This window comes from Lichenostomus cassidix, chromosome 2, assembly GCF_008360975.1.
Source record: "Lichenostomus cassidix isolate B80296 chromosome 2, HeHo_3.0, whole genome shotgun sequence".
Lineage (NCBI taxonomy): Eukaryota > Metazoa > Chordata > Aves > Passeriformes > Meliphagidae > Lichenostomus > Lichenostomus cassidix.
Genome location: NC_139482.1, coordinates 138,164,002 through 138,183,991, shown reverse-complemented (window position 1 = coordinate 138,183,991; position 19,990 = coordinate 138,164,002). Strand labels below are relative to the sequence as shown.

At 43.0% G+C, this 19,990-nt stretch overlaps 1 protein-coding gene and 1 long non-coding RNA gene across 2 annotated transcripts in view; both read left to right on the top strand.

The window, feature by feature from the left end:
* EXT1 (exostosin glycosyltransferase 1) overlaps positions 1-19,990 on the top strand; it is a 178,626-nt gene that overhangs the window by 9,990 nt on the left and 148,646 nt on the right. The gene's annotated exons all lie outside the window — the stretch shown is intronic.
* On the top strand, positions 10,072-19,048 carry LOC146442365 (uncharacterized). Its single transcript, XR_014850239.1, has 2 exons — positions 10,072-11,288; positions 11,552-19,048. It is a non-coding gene; the product is annotated as an uncharacterized LOC146442365 (long non-coding RNA).

Genomic DNA, 19,990 nt, shown 5'->3' with positions numbered 1-19,990 from the left:
AATTGAGAACGTGATGCTGACGGCCTGCGCGTAGCAGTAAATTCCTAAAGGAAAAATGCATACCGTAGTGTTTGCTGAGTGTATCCATGGGGGATTCTGTCCTGTTAATAATTAGTTCTGTGAGGCTGTAAAAAGGAGCATGGTATAAATAGTTTGCTGGAGCTGCAGTGTGTGTTATGACCCCTGCAGCCTTCAGGCTGATGGAGAACATCACCTGACCAACAGCAGTGCAGGAGACAGGGGAGTATGGCAGTGTTTGGGTAGGAATCTTGTTTTTCTTCATTCTCCTAGAAGATCTTGACTTCTGATACTGGTTTTTGCCTGGCGAATAATTGTAGACATTTTATCACAATACTGGGAATTCCTGGTGCAGTCAGGTAGTTCAGTGTGTTACTACCAGAAAGCCCATCAAAATTGTAGTTTTTGTAGTCTGCAATAATAAAATCAGAGGCTGCTTCTAAAAATCAGAATCTTTGTCTGAAGAGAAGGACAAATTTTTGTTATAATGTCTGAGTTTATATCTCTGAAGGCTTGTTTTGGTGTGTCTGCTCATAGACTCAATCAGCTGCTTCAGGAAGATAAACACATGAATGTTTAATCTTATGAGTTTGCCACCAACCATTGTGCTGGGTGCTAGCAGATTTTTCTTTTAATTAAATGTAATTTATCTAATCCTAATGGGAAACATAATTATAGGATGTATTTTTTAATACTGTGATTTCAGAATTATCTTATAAAGAAGAGTAACACTTCCCCCTTAAGGGCGGTTTAAAAATCAGCAAACAAAATAGAAAAAAACTAAAGTACACTTTGCTAAAGGTAATAAATCTCAGACAAGATGCAAAAAAAAAAGGCATCTGATATGTTGGAGCTGCAATAAAGCTGAAAATTAATGATCAGTAGGTTGCTGCTGCTGCAAGAGAGTGAATGCATTATGAATTTGAGGAGACGCCTATAGCTTATTAAATGCCAGCAAATTTTTGCATAAGCAGTAGAAAACCCTGATCAGAAATTGTAAAACGGTGTGAATTGCAGCTGGAAGATCCAGTGCCACAAAGGATGTGTATGGTTGAAATATAAGAAAGTGCTTTGCAAGATCATGGTCTGAAGTTGCATGCTAAACTCCTTTACTTTCTGATTGGAAGGTTTTAAATGTTTCAGTAAGGCATGACTGTAGTCTCAGGAAGAGATTTATCATACTTTACATAAGAAGGTATGTATGACTGTTTAAAATAATTTAAAACAAATAACATCCCTTTACCCTTCCATACTCCTTTAAACTTTTTTCTCTAAACCCAAAAGCTAAGACTACTACTTGAATTGTAATGGAATAATATATCAAGTGAGTGATCACATCAGGCATGGACACTTACCAAATCACAGCGAGATAACTGTGAATAACTCTCTAGTTTCAACAATTTGCATGGCCATTAACAATTGATGGGTTTCCCTTAGAACCACATTATCTATGGCAGCAGGATCTATTCCTGTGCACTGCTTCTGCATACTAAGTGCCAGACAAATTCTCAAAAGTGAGGATAATAAAAAGTCTGATAGCAGCAAGGTGAATGAAGCAGGTAGGAATTTCAAGGCGACATTTTTTGAAGATGGGGAAATATTTCAGGCAGTCATGCATTTTCATAACTGTTCTTCATCCCCTTTCCCTACCTACTTATTTTACTACAGTTCTGCAAGTTTTAATTCAAGCTGGTGTTAGGTTTCTCTTCACTGCTTGGCATCACTTCAGGCTTAATGGTCAGTCTGGCCTGTGGATCAGTTTAAGCAAGATTCTAAAATACTTTTTGTTACAATTTTTGTTGGACAGGCGTCTTCAGAAGCTTTTATGCATATTTGACATATTAAAATCAAATTAATAAATCTAATAATAAAAAAATTAAATTAATAAAATTAAAGAAATATTAAAATGGCACTAAATTTAACCGTCCTAGATTGTTGAGTGGCTCTTTCCTGGGAGTGATTTCAAGCAGGTACCAAAGATGTGCTTTCCTTATGAGCATCATGCTACCGTTTTAATAAGTGTGCGACACATCCCTTATTTCTAGTGCTTTCATCTCTGCCTGACAGCATGTCAGTTCTTTCCAGATTCCTCAACCAAGCTGACTTTTTCAGCCCCAAATCTCTTTATTTCTCTTTCTCACCTTCTTCCCTCTCCCCCTTTCTTCTCATGGCGCTGTTGTTGTGGCAGGATGAAAGCAGCTGAGTGCAGTGGTGGCGGGGAAGGCTCTGGTAATCAAAGCACACAAGCGGCTGGAGCTGTGTGGAGGCAGGTGGGTGACACATCAAAGTCAGGGCTATGTGTGCTTGCTGCTCGCACCTCTCCTTGTAAATGACCCCCCTACCATAAACAGAGTTCCTGGGGTTAATTTGTGAGTTCACATGCACACAAATGCAATTACTTTTCTATGGCCTTCCCAAAATTTATTTGCTGAGGGCAGTAATAAAATCTTTGCTTTGTTCCTTGGAAGATGGCTTCTGCGGATGTGGTGTGTGAGGAGATGAGTACCTGAGCTGTTGATAGCAGGAGGTGGTCGTTCACCTTCAGCTGAGAGTAACCCACCACCTTATTGTCCCATCTGCCTGTGAGTGTTTCTGTGTTGCTGTCGGCAGGATGAGAGCTGGAATGTTTGAGCAGGCCTGGCTGTCCTCAGCTGGGCCCTGCATGGACAGAGACCCAACATGTCCTGTCTTGGCAAGGGGTAGGCAGCACACCTTGCTCGGCCACACGCTGGTGCTTTTCCCCGAGCTCTGCACCCCGTGTGAGGGCTTCAGATCCCATCAGCTCAGTGGAAGCCCCAAACTCCCCCTCATCTCTGAACTCTCTGTGCATGTCCCTTCACGTGGAGCTAACTATGGGGCTGGCTGTTCTCTCAGCTGTCACCTCTCCTCAGATCCTGCTTTGTCTTTGCTGTGGGGCTCAGCAGTAGAGCACCCCAAGGTCTGCGTCGACTCTTGCTCTGTGTTTTTGCAAGGGGACCTGGTCCTTGTCTTAACTGTTTGCCCCAAAGGTGTAAAAAATGGTTGCATTCTGCTCCTGCCATCTTTGACAGGACTCCTCCTCGCTGCCTGCTGATGCTTGTTTCAGTTACTGCTGCTGAGAACTGAAATAACCAGGGCACTGTCTCTTGACTTTCTGCATCACAACATTAGTGAATTGCAGTGAAAACAGTTTTTCAGCTTTTGTTTTATTAGCTATTTCTGATGGCCTGTAATAATAACCCTTTCTAGCAAAAAGGTTTTTTACTCTTTCATTTTTAATGAAAATTCTTTCTGACAGGTCATCGTAAAATAATTCACAATGAAATTGTCTGTGTTCTTTTGGTCTAAAACTGGAGATAAAAGAATTTAGAGATAGGGGTGTGATCCCAGGCTGCCCTGTTGGTGTAGTTATTGGTTATAACAATAGTTCTTACTTTAACTTTGGTCTCAGGGTAACCATGTTTCACAATAATCAATTCACTGATTACTGTACTTGCAGCCTATGGTACCGTGGTCTTCCAATTAACTGACTGGGCCAATAAAGTATGGAATTTAATGAATATTTGTAAACAAACTTGATTAGGAAGTAGGTTGGGGATATGCGCTGAGAGGATAATAGAAGAAACCCATCCTCAGCTTTGATAAATAGAACAGATGGAAACCTGAAAATGAGCAGCAAAGCATGGAAACCATCCCACTGGTGTTTACCTTGCATTTGTTGCTGCACCATGTCTTAAAAATATCTTCTTTAAAATAAATGGAAGTTGACTTCCTACTGCAGTGAGATCCTGTGTACACAATTTCAGTCTCTTCTGCTGAACTTTAAAGCATTATCAGACATGATGTTGAAAACTGGATTTACAGTGTAGGGCTGGTATCTTCTTAAGAAGTGTCTATTGTCACCCCATGATTGAATCGTAATGCAATTAAAATGAAAAAGGAATCCACCATTGAAAATGGGAAATAGATTTCATATTGGTGCCTCTGGGGAGGTGGATGGCTGACATCTGGTAGTTGCTGAAAAGTTGGCTACGTTTTATTGTCATTGAGGAACTGTGTCCCATTTTTGCTTGTTACTGGACATGCTTTGTGTGCCTCCCTCTGGTTGTGTCCCCATGTTTCAGATGCATGTCCTTTATCTCAGGTATAGAGGCCTGTCCTGCACACTCTGTCAGGCCATTTGGGAGGCTTTTGTAAGAGTCTGGCAAGTTAACAGTTAAAGAGTACATTGTGTTTGGGATGGTTGCTTTATTTTAAGGTTGCCAGAAATCCCTTTACACCTCCTTGCCTTCTCTCCTCTGTTTCTCCATCTTTACTCAGTCTTTAAGGTACTTGACTTTCATTTGCAGGTTTTCCTGGCTGAGTACATGTGTGTCTTTTTAACAAAAGTAATATTGAATCCTGCTTGCCCCACCTCTCCTTTTTTTTTAAGCTTTTGGTTATCTGCAGAGTTTGGTATTAACAGAAATGCAAGAAAAGGAAATGCATGTGTAAGGAGCCTTGGTCAGAGAGCTCCTGCTCTGAGCAATAGCCTGGTGAATGGCTGCTTCTGCTGCAGGAGCTTGGAGGGGAGGGGATCTTCCAGTAGCTCCAGTTCATCCGTTTACTTCCTACCTGCTGGTTTCCAACAGCATTAACTTTTATGCATTTATTGTATTTAATTAAAAGCAGGGCTGCTTACAGCAATGCTTGCAGAGATTCCTCCTCTCCCCCAAATGCAACAAATAGGCATCTGGTATTTGTTTTGTATAATACAATCCTCATAAAATGAAAAGTAATAAAACATAATTATCTCTAACAGCTAGTTTTATAAGCTTAGGAATGAGCTTGTTCCTGCCTTGTTTTTTCTAGTTGTAAGATAAAGATGCCTTTGTATGGTTTTAGCCCCTCTCCAAATTAACACTGTTTATATACACAGTGTTATAAACCCTGGTGTATAAAGGTATAAGGTGGTGTGAATGCACGCACAGGATAGCACTACTGGATCTCTAGAGGTGAGAATAGTCTTCCTTTCAGAAGTTTTTCCCTTACAAACAATGGGTTTTATTTGAAAGCTTTGGTAAAGTAAGAGGGAAGAAAATCTGTAGGCTACACAAACAATTCAGCATTTCTGAGCTGTAGGACTTAAAGTTGGGTTTGAGCCCTTTCTGCACGCTGCTCGTCCTTGGCAGCGTGAAGGACAAGTGTCATGGGTCCACACTCGTGCTTGGATGTGTGTTAGGACTCCTTGCCTTGGCCCTCCTTGTGTTACTGACAGGCTTTAACTGCTGTGTATCTTCATCTCTCAGAGCATTGCTGGCTTGATACACCTCCAGTTTGGTCGTCCAGACTCCCAGCACAGGATTCAGCAGTTTTGAAGAGCTAATTATACTCATTTCACCTTAAATTTGCTGTTTGCTATTTGTTTGTAGGCCACTATGCCATTTTGCTTGCCGTTGTCTTGCTGTAACCCTGCAAAGCCCTTCCCACCACCACGTTTGCACGATATTTTTCTGGGAAAATGTGAAACGAGATCATTTAAACCAATTAGATAGTAAAGCAAGACACGCAAATGGCTTATGGCTGTCTAAAGATGAGGTGTGAAAACCAAATCCTTTTAGAAAACTCACAGTCCAAACTCACTCCTTTATTTATTTTTCTTTAAAATAATAGTAAGCAAGAATCCACTTTTTTGTAATGAAAACTGAAGGCTGTGGGGCTTCAAGGCACCTTCAACTTCAGCATGCCTCGGAATATGTTTGCTTCAATCCTGTTCTGTGCACAATTAATTGAAGTGATAGAAGAGAGCTTCTCTCAGCTTTAATGTGAATTGTAGCCTTCTCAAAACCAGATATGACTTAGGTATTGCTTTCTTTCTGCAAGACAAGCCTTGTAATTTTGAATCTTGATGAGTGGCTGCTTTTGTTCTGCGAGTCTCAGAAACAATGGGGTTGGGAGCACATAACAAATTGCCAAATGATAGCACTGTAGAGAGAAAAATCTCCTTGAAGTGCCTCATTCCCTGCATCTTTCGTTCTCCAGAGGCTGCTTTGATGCAGTGCCAGGTGTAGGGACCCACTTCTGGTGCAAGGAAATGCTCCCCCAGCAAGTCCTGCGTTCTGGGCAGCAGCAGTGCCTGGGCACGGCCATGTGCTGAGCTGCTGCTGCCCTGTATTGGAGTCATTTCCTTGAAATACATTTTCCTTAAAATATGCTTTTTTTTTCATTTTATCTGGGGATACTGGTCTTATCTATGCATTGCTGACTTTAGTTGTTTAAGAGCACTGTTGTGGCTGCACTGGGTCCTCAGCCAGAGCATGGCCAGCAACAGCAGGGGAGGTGTTAGGAGCACCCGGCTGCCTTATGTGAGCTTAGTGTTGTTTTCCATGGCTAGAAGTCTTTGATCTTTTCAAACAGAAGCCTGGGAAGTGGGGGATGGATGCCACATTGTAGGCTGATGTGTAAATACATCATTTTGCACCAAAGTCTCATTTAGCTTATAAGCTAAATGTGCTAGGTATGTCAGAGGCTGTGGAGTCCATCTACAAGTCTAATGGTTTGTCATTCCCACACAGTATATAATGTTCCTTTTATCTTTCATGCAAGGTCTGGAATTCAACTGTTGTATTTTTTTTCTATTGCTCCTCTTAGGTGTAGAGTAGGGAGATACCTCTCTGCAAAATTTATTCATCCTTAATTCATTAATGCCTCCAGAATGTTCCAAGACCAATGTTGCTTTGCTTTCACAGCAACAGAATTGTATATAAAAGTTTGGATGGCTTGTGATTCAGACTTCTTATTTCTCAGGAATAATTGGGTTTCACTTTACCAGTGTAAATTAAGGGAAGCCTTTAGCTTCAGTTCTGCTATCAGTGTGGCATGGGGCTCATTATTTGTTCTCTCTCCATTGTGTGCAGAGTGGTTGCTTTTGGCGCATTTTCTTTTAAATGCGATGTAAAGTGAAATCCTGTTATTTGCACACATCCTGTGGCATGCATCTTCAAAGTATCTAGGCAACCTTTATGTAGATGACACTTTTAACTCAAACTTTTCCATCATTGTGAGTGTGGTCCTGTGAAAAGAAGCAGGATAAAAAAGGGAGGAAAGAAGGGGCTGGCTTGAACTCACTTGGGGCAGGTTGAGTCACTTGTAAGACTCTTTGTAGGAAGCATGACACACTGAAGATGTCTGCTCCCTTACACTTAAAACATCAACTTCAAACTATTCCATGTTTTTCCTTTTAGCTTGGGCAGGTAGGGGATCTCCTGGCTTTGCTGGAGCTGATAGTAGATCTATCTGGAAAGGGGGGTTTCAGAGCTTCTACAGTCCAGCTCCAAGCAGTGGACTTCCTCGTGTGGTTCTCAGCTCCAGGCTCAGGTGGATGAGTGGTCCAAAATGTCTGCAGCTGTAGCCCTGGGAGGTATGTGTGTTCTGACAGCTTTTGAGTTCAGCTGTGCTTCTCAGAAAACAGGAGCTGAATGGAAGACTTGAAAGACTTAAGGGGAAGCCACCATTGCTCAGTTAGTTTGCTTTCAACCCCTGCAAGGAAGAAGTAAAGCTTACTCCGAGGAGATGCTTTGAATAAAAACATGTCTGTGGGGTCAGGTGTGACCATGACCCATCAACAGTGCAGCTGGAGCAGGCATCTCCAGTTGGGGATTGGTCTCCAAAGCTAAAGTCAGTCTGATATGCTGCACAGGGATTGCTGTGGTCCCAAACTTTGAATCAGGGTGGATGTCATCTCTTTGAGCAGTTCTGGTTTCATTAGATCAAGCAAGCATCCTCCATACAGGAAGCAGGGCCAGTGTAGACATCACACCATGTGCTGTGGCTGCTTTAGCAGAAATGGGATTTGTGTCCTCATGCTTGATATTTACTGAACTGGGGCTGTGGGTGATCAGCATGGTGCACGTTGGTATTAAGGAGCACGTTGGTGGTGTAGGTCAGTGTACACAACAAAACAATCACAATTCCCCCCTCCCCATCAACAGGCAGCACACACAAATCTCACTTCTGCCCCCGCTGTTGTTGCCTGGTGCTGGGGAGCATGATGTGTATCCAACTTTTAAGAGGATGGGGGTGTTTGAAGGACTGATGCCAGAAGCCTGGGACTGTGGTTCAGGGAGATAAAAGGTTGTGTGTCTGTGATTTACTGGAAGGTGATTCCTTTGGTGGTTTACTGGATTTACTGGGAGGTGATTCCTTTGGGCTCTCGCTGCATTCAGGGTGTCAGGCAAATACCAGTGACTGTGACAGCATCCTCCTACGTGTAGTTGAGTTTGCCCAGAGGAGGCTGAGCTGGCAGTGGAAGGGATGGGAGACACCGTATGCTATTGTTGCCCCAGGTGCTGGGTTTTGGGAAGTGGCAGTCCCAAGCAGCTCACTGAGGTTTCCCTGGAAGCTGATGTAGAGCAGAAAATGAAGCTCATGTTTCTCAAGACTCCTGTTGCCAGATCCCCTTCTGCATACTCATGTTGCCCCTCTGGTCTTTATCCATAGCTGAGCCTGAGTGTCTAGCTACAGCAGGACAGTGAGTGTAGCTGTTTCTTAGGGAATGCTAAAAGGAAAAAGTTGGGAATGCCTTGGACAAATATTTAAAGCATGGCAAAGAAAGGTCCAGATTTTTGTTTTGAATGCTTAGGACACTAAGCAAAAGCTTGCTGTTGCAAAGTAAGGCAACTGTGTTTGTAGCCAGCGGTTGGGTTTAGGTTTTTTTTAATTACTATTAAAGGCCAACTGTATATATAATCTTGACTTAATTTCTCTGCTAGAAAAGGCTGAAATCATTAGCTAGGACTTCATGATTAATGTCCAACTTGCCTGTAAATGAGGATACCACTGGTAAGTATCCCCATGCAGTGATTTCTTTATTTGACCTCATGTCCGTGGGTTGGTCATGAAAGCTGAGATGGATATTGACTACTGTCATCTTGACTATATTTTTAATTACAGGGCAGTAAGAGTCAAGTGGGATAGCATTTTGGGTGGTTGGTGTGGGAATAAAGCGATGTGGTAAACTGAGCCCTGGTAGCTCACTTGGGACAGTGTGGTGAGTTGTTACTACATTATGGTGGGAGAAGCTGCCAAAGGAATACTACAGTACAGTTAAGTGGGACTGTTAGTGATATGAGTGAGTAAATTCATTAGTGGCAATGGTGTATTCTTGTATCTGCTTTTCCTTACAACTGCTGGGGGAAGATACTTGGGTGAAACAAGACCAGTGGGAAGAAGGGAGGAGGAAAAGAGACTCTAAAGAGCTGGTTCTGAAATGCAGCTGTTTCCTGGATGTGTTTTACTGAATACTGGCAGTTTACTGTCAGAGCAGTGCACTCCTGATGAAACATCTTCATGTAGATGCTGTCTCTGTGCATCTGCTTGTTGGATAGGTTGGAAACAACTGGGGTAAAGGACAGACATACTCCTGTCAGGTGGAGGCTTCTGTGCAAAAGGACTGAATCAAAGCAACAGCTGCTTTTGGTAGAGAAGATATTCTCAGTTACCAGTGTTTTCACAGGCAAATAGCAGTAAACCTGCAGGTGTGTTTGAGACAGAAAAATGCATAGAAAAAGGTGCCATCTTTGAGATTCCAAAGGAAAGCCAAAGTGAAGAGATGAGGCTGCAGACAGTGCAATATATTCTTAAGTATAGACAAAGCTGGTGTCTCACCTGTTTGTGTTTATCAGCATCTTTGTTAGGAATTAGTCTGCTGCTGGACCTTGTAATTTTTGGAGTTAGGGGAAGGTAATAAAGATGACCCTAAAGCAGGGAGTGGCTTAGGAGAAAAACAATACGCATTTTGTTTAAAACAGTGCAGTACATCCCTGTAGCAGAGCGTATACTCATGTTCAAGGGCATGAAGGCTTATGCTTCCTTCTACAAAAAAAACAGGGTCTCCGGTTGAGCTGTGCCAGGGTGTGCAAGATCACCTCTGTCCTTCTGGGGTAGCCCAGTGCCAGGGTTGATGTGTATTGGGTGAGACATCTTCTGGGCATCAAGAGAAGCAGGACAAGCATTGAGGAGCTCTCAAGAAGCTAAATGTTGTGTGTGTAAACCCAAGGATGGAAGGAGGGGAGAATTAAGAATTAGAAAAGCAGTGTTTCCTCTCATGTTTGCTAGAAGCAGGGTTGCACTGTTTGGGTAGTGAGGAGGTGAGAAGGTTACTGTCTTAATTTTTAATGTGGTATAGTTAAATATGCCTGCAACAGAAATGCTTATCATGGCTTGAAACACCTCTATGCTGACCTGGAGAACTTCTGGTGTGAGGGCATTTGTGCCTGGCATCTTGATTCACAAACAAACCAAGTCTGAGAGCTGTCAGTGCTGAATGATGCACCACAAGCATGTGATTTCAAAGCACAAACCTTGTGTGAACTTGCTCCAGTGCTCCAAATTTCCTTAGAAACCAAATCAAAACACCAAAGTGTGATCATCTGAGGTAGATCTGGCAGGGTTTCCGCTGAGACAGCTGTACACTGAGGCATCCAACTCTGTTCAGGTGCCATCTTACCTGAAAATGGTGTGAACCCAGTATGGAGGCAGAGGGGACACAGCCTGCAGGAAGATGCCCTTTCTGCCACAGGCTTCCTGGGTGTTGCAGCCAGGCCTCTGGTTTAAAGAGTGATTTTCTTTTAAACATGGTAAAAATGATGTGCAAGATGTATTTTTAAATAGAGCATGTTTGTTTTGTTTCCCTTTGGCAGAGAGTTTATGTCTGTGTAATCACTTTCGTTAAATTGTCTTATTTCTGTCTCACACCCATTATGCAAATTTTGCTTATGTGTTTTAGTTTTGATTTTTATTTTGTACAAAGAATCAGGCATGGTTGCATTAGCAATCAGGTGTTGCAGTGGTATTTGAGACACTTTGCTGCTGCATGGGTAGGGGGATGCAGGAGCAGGCAGGGAGGGGACTGGAGGCAGCACTGCTGCTGGGGCAGTCCTTGGTGTGCCACTCAACATGGCTGCACCAAGAGTTCAGTGGTGGTTGAGGCATTGGCATAAGTAATATCTTGGGAGAGAAGATGTAGAAGACCAGGCACTGCCTGCGTTCTGTCCCTGTGCAGGGAGTGATTAAGGAGCCACCTGAGCCTCAACTTCTGGTGATGGAAACATAGGAAGGATGTCATCGTCTATGGTATTAAAATGCAATGCTTGAAAGTGTCTCACAGCACCAAAGTTTGTTAAACATTGCATTTGGAGAACACTGGGAAGTGCTAAAGTGGCCCTGGGTGTGTGTTTGGATAGTGGAGCCTAACTGGATGCTTTGTACAGGATTTTTCTTCCCCTGCTTTCCTGTTTGAGGCCTATGTGTGTGTCTAAATACTTGTTAATGGAATAAACTCTGAAGCCTGCTTGGATGCTGCATCTGAAAAAGGGTAACTTTTTTCTTCCTAATTACAAATGCTGCTTATGTTTTTGCTCCAGTTTTTTGTAATATCAGAAAAGCTGCTCCAACATGCCATGGACGTTTTCCCTGTTATATTATGCCCTGGAAGTTTTGACCCCTAGCATTTCATAGTAGTTTGTAAATAATGTATGAAAATGTTCTTTATAGTTACCGTAAGAACTCCATGGAGATGGGGTGTCTTGAGTTGCTTGGTTTGGAACTGAGCTTGGAGATGTTTCCATGTGCCTCCCCAAACTCTCAGCAGTATGCTACTTTACACTTATTTGTACTGAAGATAACTTTTGTCTGTGCGTGCAGAAAACCTGGAGTTGCTCTTAGCCAGTTTAAGATAATGGATCACTTGAAAGAATATTGCCTAGTATTTATTGCTGCTCACCAGAGGATAATTTCAATAAGAGTTTATCATATTTATTCAGCAGCAGACTAATAAATTCAGATTTGTTTAAACAAAGACTTGAGGAAGAACCTGCTAAACGCTTGCAGTTATATTCATGGCAGGCATAAGCTACTCCATTTCACTCAATGTTCTTGTACCTGCTTATGTCACCAATTAATTTGGTTCTTAATATCTTATTTTCAGCAGTTTTTTCTTCTGGGTACTGCAGTCATATTCATCCCTGATGTAAGTCTGTTGTGGATAATGGCATCTCTGATGCTGTTTGTCTGTGGAGGGGTTTGATTTGTTGTTGTGGCAAAGCCTAGATAAAGAAAAATGTAATTGCAGGAAGGAGTGATCTAATATGCTGGGCTCGAATCCGGGAAGGTCTTGAATATGAATTCTCCTGTGCTATGCTTGTGGCTTTGAATAGTTCACTCAATCTGTCTTTCCCCCCCCATTTAAATACCATAAAGTACGGTGTACGGAAAATGTGTGCAAGTACCTTTGTAGTCTGAGATTTTTGCTAAGAGTAAGTCTAAAAATGAAGAAGCCAGGAGGGAAATGAGTGGTCAAATGATGCCTGGGAGCACACACGGATGGATGAAGGGTACATTTTGACATAATATGAGCTTAAAGCTATATGTTAACCCAATATAACTTGCTCTACCTGTGTTGGGCATTGCTTCTGGAAGCCACATGGATGTTACTAAAAACAAAAGCTTTCACCCTAACTGAAATTTCTTGCACCAAAGTTAAATTTGCAGAGCTATGTCCTCTGTGGGAAGGGAAAGAGTCTGAGTAGGTGGAGTATATTATGTCTGGTGGTGTCCAAATTTTTCTTTGTTGTGGGGGGTGTGTGATTCAAGTGTCTCTGTGTGTTCAGAACTGATGTATAGATCATGCTTTTCATTTGCATGCCTGCATGTACACACACATTTTATACAAAATTGAATACACCATGACTTTCTCTGTTTTGCTGTCATCCAACCAACTTGCCCTTTCTTTGCTGTTAATCTTTACTATTAAGTCACTGCAGACTCTCTGAAATAATGTGCACTACATATGTTAGGTGTGAAAACCAAACAAACCCTCACAGGTTAAAGAGTTGGTCTTACAGAGCACAGGCACCACAAACAGACAACTTGGCTCATGAAAAATTGTGGGTTTTGCAGGCTTTATTGATTCTTTGGTGAATTCAGCTCAGACCTAGCCAGAGCAGTGGCAAGAGCCTGACCCAAGAGTCCTGTACTCCTCTCTGTGCTGTGTAATTTAACCAGTGTTTGTGCTCCACCAGAGATTTTGGTATTCACAGAAGATGGCAATGTCTTGGAAAACTCTACCACAGTGAAAGCTTGGTGTTTGGACCTGTAGAATATGGAGGGTTAATAATGTTCAGGAGGAAAATACAAATATATAAAATATGTGGTGTCTAACCTATTTTCTGTTTATCAGCATCTTTGTTAGGAATGAGTCCGCTGCTGTACCTTGTCATTTTTGGAGTTAGGGGAAGATAATAAAGATGACCCTAAAGTAGCAGAGGCTTAGAAGAAAAACAATACAAATTTTGTTTAAAACAGTAAAGTACATGACCTTTTCCCTGTAAAATTAAGCCAAGGAATGCCATGGATATTAACCTAAAAAGGCCTACTAACAGTTGTTAACTTTCTAGGAAATGTTTGCATGTGTTGGTGGTCTCTATTCCATCACAAAGGGATTTTTCTGTGTTCTGAGAGTGAATCGCAATTTTTTTTCCATTTTGTTTTTAATTAAAAAGTAAAAGAGAGAAAACCTCTTTATACAAGTGGTTGTAAAGCTGAGCAAACCACAGGAGATAAATAAACTGGTAAAAATTATTGAACCAAGCAATGGAAGTGACAGATTCTTGTGCCATCCAATCCTTGACTAAAAATTTTATGAATATGACTAATATGTTGGTTTCTTAATGGGATCTATCCTTGCACTGTAAATTATTTTGTGTGGGCACTACGCTTTCTGAAATCCAGAGTAAAACAAAGCAACCGGTGTATATGTCTTTGCCATTAGCAGTAGTGTTTGAAGTCCAGTGCTGATGCAAGCTTAAAATTATTGGACAACAGGGAGTAAGGGAAATCTGGACAGTTTTTAATGCTTTAAAGTCTTCCAGTATACATTTAAAACACCTGGGCATGCGTGTCTGTGCAATCTCTGGGTTGCAAGTGGCTGATGACCTTCTGCAGGCAGCACTTACCTGGCAGACTCAAAAATACACTTGCAGTTAGTATTTATTGCATAGATGTTACAGGGTTTTAATTGCTGTTGTGTCTGGACTGGTGGCAGAGCAATGTGATTGCTCCTTGCGTGGAATTAATGCTGGAAGAGGGGTATCAGAACTGAAACGGTATTGAGCTGGGGCTCGTGGATGTGTAGGTGGTACAAGATGGGACTCCTAATAGGAAGCTGCTGCTACTGGCTGCATCTGCTCTTCCTCTGGAAAGGAGAGGCAAGAGTCAGCATGCTGTGTTCAGTACTGGTGCTTTTCATTCCACCTGATGAGATCCTGCAGGACCTCTCCATTAAAATAGCCAGAGGTGGTTTTAAATGGTGCTCTCCTGTGTTGTCAACAGGGAGTGTACCACCTCACCAAGTTGTCTGGAAATACCCACTCCCTCTGCCTGCGCTGCTGGGGGAGAGGTGGGTGTGTGATGGGAGAAGCTGGAGTTTGGCTGGCACTGCTTCAACTCCAGCTCTGCCCAGGAATGTTCCCCTGCATGACACGGAATGGGGTGAGAAGCTGAACTTGGTTGCTATTCAGAGCAAAACAGTGATGGAAACTGCGAAAATCAGAGTTTGCAACTATCAGTTTGGGGTAACTGATTCATTTTGAGGATAAGGATGAGGAAGAGAATTGGATGCTTTGGCAAATTGTGTTTGTGCTGCTCTGGCCTTGGAGTATCAGATGTTTTGTGCTCCTAAAAGCATGGGGACGTTGAGGTCTGTATGTAGCTTTGTTACTAAATGGAGATAGCAAAGACAAGTGGGCCTGCATGGTGTTTCTGTAGAGATATTTTGTGCGCTAACCATATCAAAACCTCACTGCAGGGTGGAGATTACTGGATTATGTAGATTTTGGCCCTTACCTCTTAATATGGGACAGGGGAAGGTGGCATTGCAGTTGTGGAGCACTGTCCTTGTACCTGGGAGCCTCCTCTCAGCCAACAACTGAAATCTGCTGTCAGGATCTTAAGAGGAGATTTTAATGGCTGTGCAGCTGGGCAGCAGCAACCAGCAATACTGTTAATGAGTGTTTATGACCCTTCCTGGTGCCTTCAGTGGTTTTGGTGCAATAAATGGACACCTTTTTAGTGCTAGTTTGAAAAGGGACAAACTATTTTTGTTCGATTACTCCCGATTTGCACCAAGCATGCTGTGACCTCTGCCAGCCTCCGTGCATTAACAAACTTCTTAAAGGTTTTACGGACATTTTCCATTAGCCGCACCATAGCTGTTGCTATGAATATTTAATGTCAACAGCAGTACTTTTTGTTATTTTTATTCTTTTCTTCGTTGCTCCGCTTTGACAAAAGTGGATATGTGCCCTCAGAGACCAGGTGGTGGCTGCATGCCCTGCACACCCCACTGGTACCTTCCTCTTCACCTTCTATCTGCAGTTTAGCCAGGCCTCTAAACTCCTTCTCCTCCTGCTGGCCCTCCTCCGTAGCCCTCGGGGAGCAGTGCCATTTCCGACAGGATTTGCAATTGAACTTCACTGAGCACAATGGCTGTCCCGTGCCTCGCCTGGGCGCCAGGGGATGAATTCCCCATGCTTCATGGGTCGCTGGGCCCTCTTTATCTGCAGCAGAAACAGAGGAATGCCTGCGAGACAGATCCAATTCTGAGGGCACATGTGGATCCGCAGCGTCTGGGGCACCCTCTGAGTGTTTTATTTCTTTGCTGAGGGAGCCACATTCTTCTGATTTGTAGCCTAAGTCCTCTTCGGTGGTAATTTGTTTGATTAATACTTTTTCCTCATCATCTTTCAGTGTCTGTGTTGTCTCCTGTTCCCCACTTCTTGTGCATGTCCACAGGCTGTGTTTTGCTCTCAAGGAAGGTTCTCTTATGTTTCCAAGAGCAAAAGTAATGCATGCCCAGCATACCCAGCTGCATGGGGCAAAAGTGGTGGTGTTATGGCACTAGGGTAAGTTTTGCTAAATGAGTGAGCTGTCTGCTTAGCTACATTTGAACATTTCCTAAATGCTAATGCAGAACAGCCCTGCCATTACTGTAGAGTGGTTTGTGTCCCCAGCTGGCCCAGTGGAGTTGCAGGATGGGTGATGGAATTTGTCTGAGCTGTGCAATACCGCTCTCAGAGCTGGGGCAGGACATGAGACACTTCCACGGCCTCTGCATGTCATCTTCAGTACAAATTTGGGGTGAAGCTCTTGAGTTCGTTTTATGCAAACTGTGGTCACTGTTGAATCGATTTCCTTGTCTGCACATGTTGGTGCTGATTAATGGTGGCCAAATCTATTGGAAAGCCCCAGCAAGCCCTGTGTACAGAAGCAGGCTACCACCCCTGCTGTGCTAATGGTGGTGTGCTTTAGCAGCCTGTGTCACACATTTGGGTTTTTGAGGTTTGAGAGACACTGAAGGGCATGCTTCTGTAACTGTTGAGCACTTCTGGAGTTACCTCAACCATGGTCCTTGCTGGCAAGAGCAGGGCTAGGATGCTGTGTGTGTTGTCTGTGCAGAGAAGCTTTGTGCTGGTTGAAGGCATCTTCCTGCTGGGGATCGCATCAGTAGGTCTCTTTCTAATTGTGAATTTAGGTGTAACTTGTTACAGCCAAGTCATAACCATGCATCCCGGATTAGTTTGTATGCCAGCTCTTAGTGTGAGGCTGGGACTGAGGGTTAGAAAAATATTTGATGGTACGAGGAAGGCTTGGGGGCAAGAGGCTTTTCCTTCACCATCATCCCTTTTACTGGAGCTGCCACAACACTTTGTTCTCCAAAGCTTCCTGCAGATACTATTTGGTCTCCGTACTTCTGATGCTGAGCTAAACCAGATCAATGGATAGTTTGAAACTTCCTGCTTTGCAAATTAGTTCCTGAAGCCTGTGGTCACAGTCATGACATTGCTGGTATCATAACTGCAGGGGCCCCATCAGCCCAACATCTCTCTGGTTTCGCTTTTCTAGGATATGGAAATTGAAATGTTCATTTCTGGAGGCAGGTGCTGAGGAGAAGGTGGGAATGGAGGGCGGGGCTTGACAGGCCAAAGCACTTCTTGTTGCAGCCTCCCTGGAATGATGCTGGATTGTGACCACAGTGAGACTGGACTTTGCAAAACCTACTTAAAATTTCATGATTGCTCCACAGGTAAGTAATACCTTCGAGGCGGGAAATGCATTTGTTCTATCTCCCTGGAATCCAACTCAGCTCCTGTTGGTGCAGACCTACCACTCCACCAGCCACAGCTGCTCCTTGTAGCAGTCACAGATGTGTAGGAGTGAGGGGATGGGGCTGCTTGGTGCCACTCTGCCTGACCCCCGCGCCTTTAGCTGAGGAGGGAGGGAGAGATGATGTCCACAAGACCTTTTCAGGAAGGAAGTGAAGTGCCCCTGGTGTCCTGCAGGCATGGAGAAGTGTGCAGAAGGAGTACTATTGGTGAATATTTAATCATGGCTTCAGGTTTTACTTTCTAAGAATAAATAAGAAAATGTTTCTTGGGTAGAGAATTAAGAAGTGTAAAGCATTACTGGAAAGCAAGTGGTAGCTGTATTGCACTTGCTTTCTCTCCCATGCAAAAAGCTTTTGTCTCCTTGCAGGTACTTCCCATCACCTATGGTATGCTTCCATGCCAGATTAAACTGATGTAAGTAATCTTACTTCCTTTGGATTTAGGGAGTGAGAGCCTATGCTTGATCTCTTTGCCTTCCTCTCTGCACTGAGAAGGGAACTGGGGCTGGGGTGTAGTTTTTTTGGAGGTGAGTCCTTGTCAGCAAAGGACTGTTAACCTGCAGTCTCTGAACTGGGCATGCATAACAAAAATATTACTAACAAGCTCCTCTCTTTTTACTCACCTTGATATGACATGCACTGGAAACAGGCAGGCTTCCCCACTCTTCCCCGTCCTGTCCCTGGGGGAAAGACATCTCTGATTGCCTAAACTTGGATTTCCCTAAATGAGAGTTTACAAGCAATTGGGACACTTCCATCATTGCTCTAGCCTTTTATTCAAGATAATATTAAGAGACATCATAACATCACAGTGTCAGAACAAACAAAGCACTATGTAATTTTATCCTGTATTAATGCAGAGCGTCGCAGATGGTGCTATCATTAGACAGCAATCTATAAAAATGGCCCATGAGACAAAGCCCTGGCACAATTATTTATTCTTCAATTATTTATTCAGCCCTTTAGGATGTGTAATACTGACAGACAGCACAGAATGTACTGCTTACCAATTTGCAGATCTTGACTGGCTGAGTCTTCTGTCATCGATGGAATAAAATATGCATGGGGGAGGGTGATGTTGCATGGCTTTGAATTTCATTTTTTGTTTGTTTTCCTGTTTATTATATGACTCTAAGGCTACCACTTTGAAGCAACCTCATCCACCCTGTTTTTCATCTGTTTATTTCAGTTAATTGCAAGGAAGATTTAGTGTTCTGAATCTGAGGTGTTTAATCTCTTGTGTGCTCGGAACCAGGGGTTGGTTTCCCCACGGGACTAACATCAGCTGGCCAGCCTTGCGGGGCAGACTAATTGGGCAGGTGCCTGCTTTCCTGCCAGCCCTGGCAATCCAGGGAGCTCTGCTCTCCTCAGCAGTTCACAGTGCTGTGGGTTCTGCACAGACCCACTGGTTTCCAGTTGGATTAATGGGTGAAGATATAGGCTCATTTGGTTAAGGCTCTCTGGCCCAAGACATGGCCTGGTCCTGACAGCTGTTACTGGTGGAGTGGCATTTTCGGAGAGGAATTTACCCCGTAATGAATTTTTACTGTTGCTTTACTATCAAAATGATGTCACTGCCATCAAAAGGAAAACATCTGCCTCTAAATGTACCTTTGCCTCCCCTGTGATAAGACAATGTGGTTGCCTGATGAACCAGAACTAGGAACTGATCTGGTTTAAAGCTAAGAACTGATTTAGGTTTAGGCTCTAAGTGACTATGAAACTGCTTAAATGTCATTGTCTAAAATGGCTCATATTAATCAGAAGAATCCTAAGCAGCTATATTATATTAACAGTAACATTAATTCTGTAGGATTGTAGAGTCTAAATAAAATGCAAATTTATCTGTCACTAGTGTCTGCTTTCTCTTTCCAGTGTGTGTTGGTTAGGTTTATCTCTTTGACATCCATATTGTCAAAGCCCCTGCCTTTGTACTGAAGCATACCTTAAACTACTGCCCGAAGGTATCCTGTTGGGTTGCTTTATTTTATAAAATAAATCTATAATGTTCCGTTGGAAAGTCTGTCCTTCTTCACCACAGCACTTGTCTTCATATCCGTGATAAAAATGAACAATGGCCCTTTCACTCAGAAACGCTATTTCAGTTATTTATAGATTATATTAACTACATGTCTTTAAAACTGTAAAATCCAGCCCTGCTCTTTTATTTGATGTTGAGTCATTCTGGCAAATCCTTTGTATAAAGCTGGTAAATTTTGGGCCAGCGTAACTAACCTCTTAATTTTTTTATTTAGTGGTAAATCTATAACAAGTGCCTTGTAACCAACAAGATAAAGTCTGTAATTAGATTAGTTTGCAATTTGTAAGTGCCTGTTTAGAGAGCCAAGTTAGCTAGTTTTGTTCTTGATGAGATAGGATCTCTTGGTCATTTGCTTCATTGAAGTAATTTTATTAATTTGACTTAAGTCTTGTTCTGGATTTTAAAAGTAGATGGAGAAAATGCATATGTATCCCTGCGGGCAGCCAGAGCTGCCATTGCTTGGCAGAACATTTAAATTGTGTGGAAAGGAGTTGGGGGCTGCTGTCACTTGTTTAACCCAGGCAGCCTCCTCTGGCTCCTTGCTTCTACCCAGGTCCCCTTCCCTTTTTCAGCCTCCATGACTGAAGCTTCACCAGTTTCAGCATTCCTGAGGCAGCAGGTCCTGATCCAGGCTGTGTGTGTGTGGGACATGTTGTGTGTGCTGGCCCTGGGGACTCAGTGGGGCTGTGCTGGGCACATGCTGTTTGTGATGGGAGACCAGTGAAACTAAGGTGGGAGGGGAGCTGCCTGAC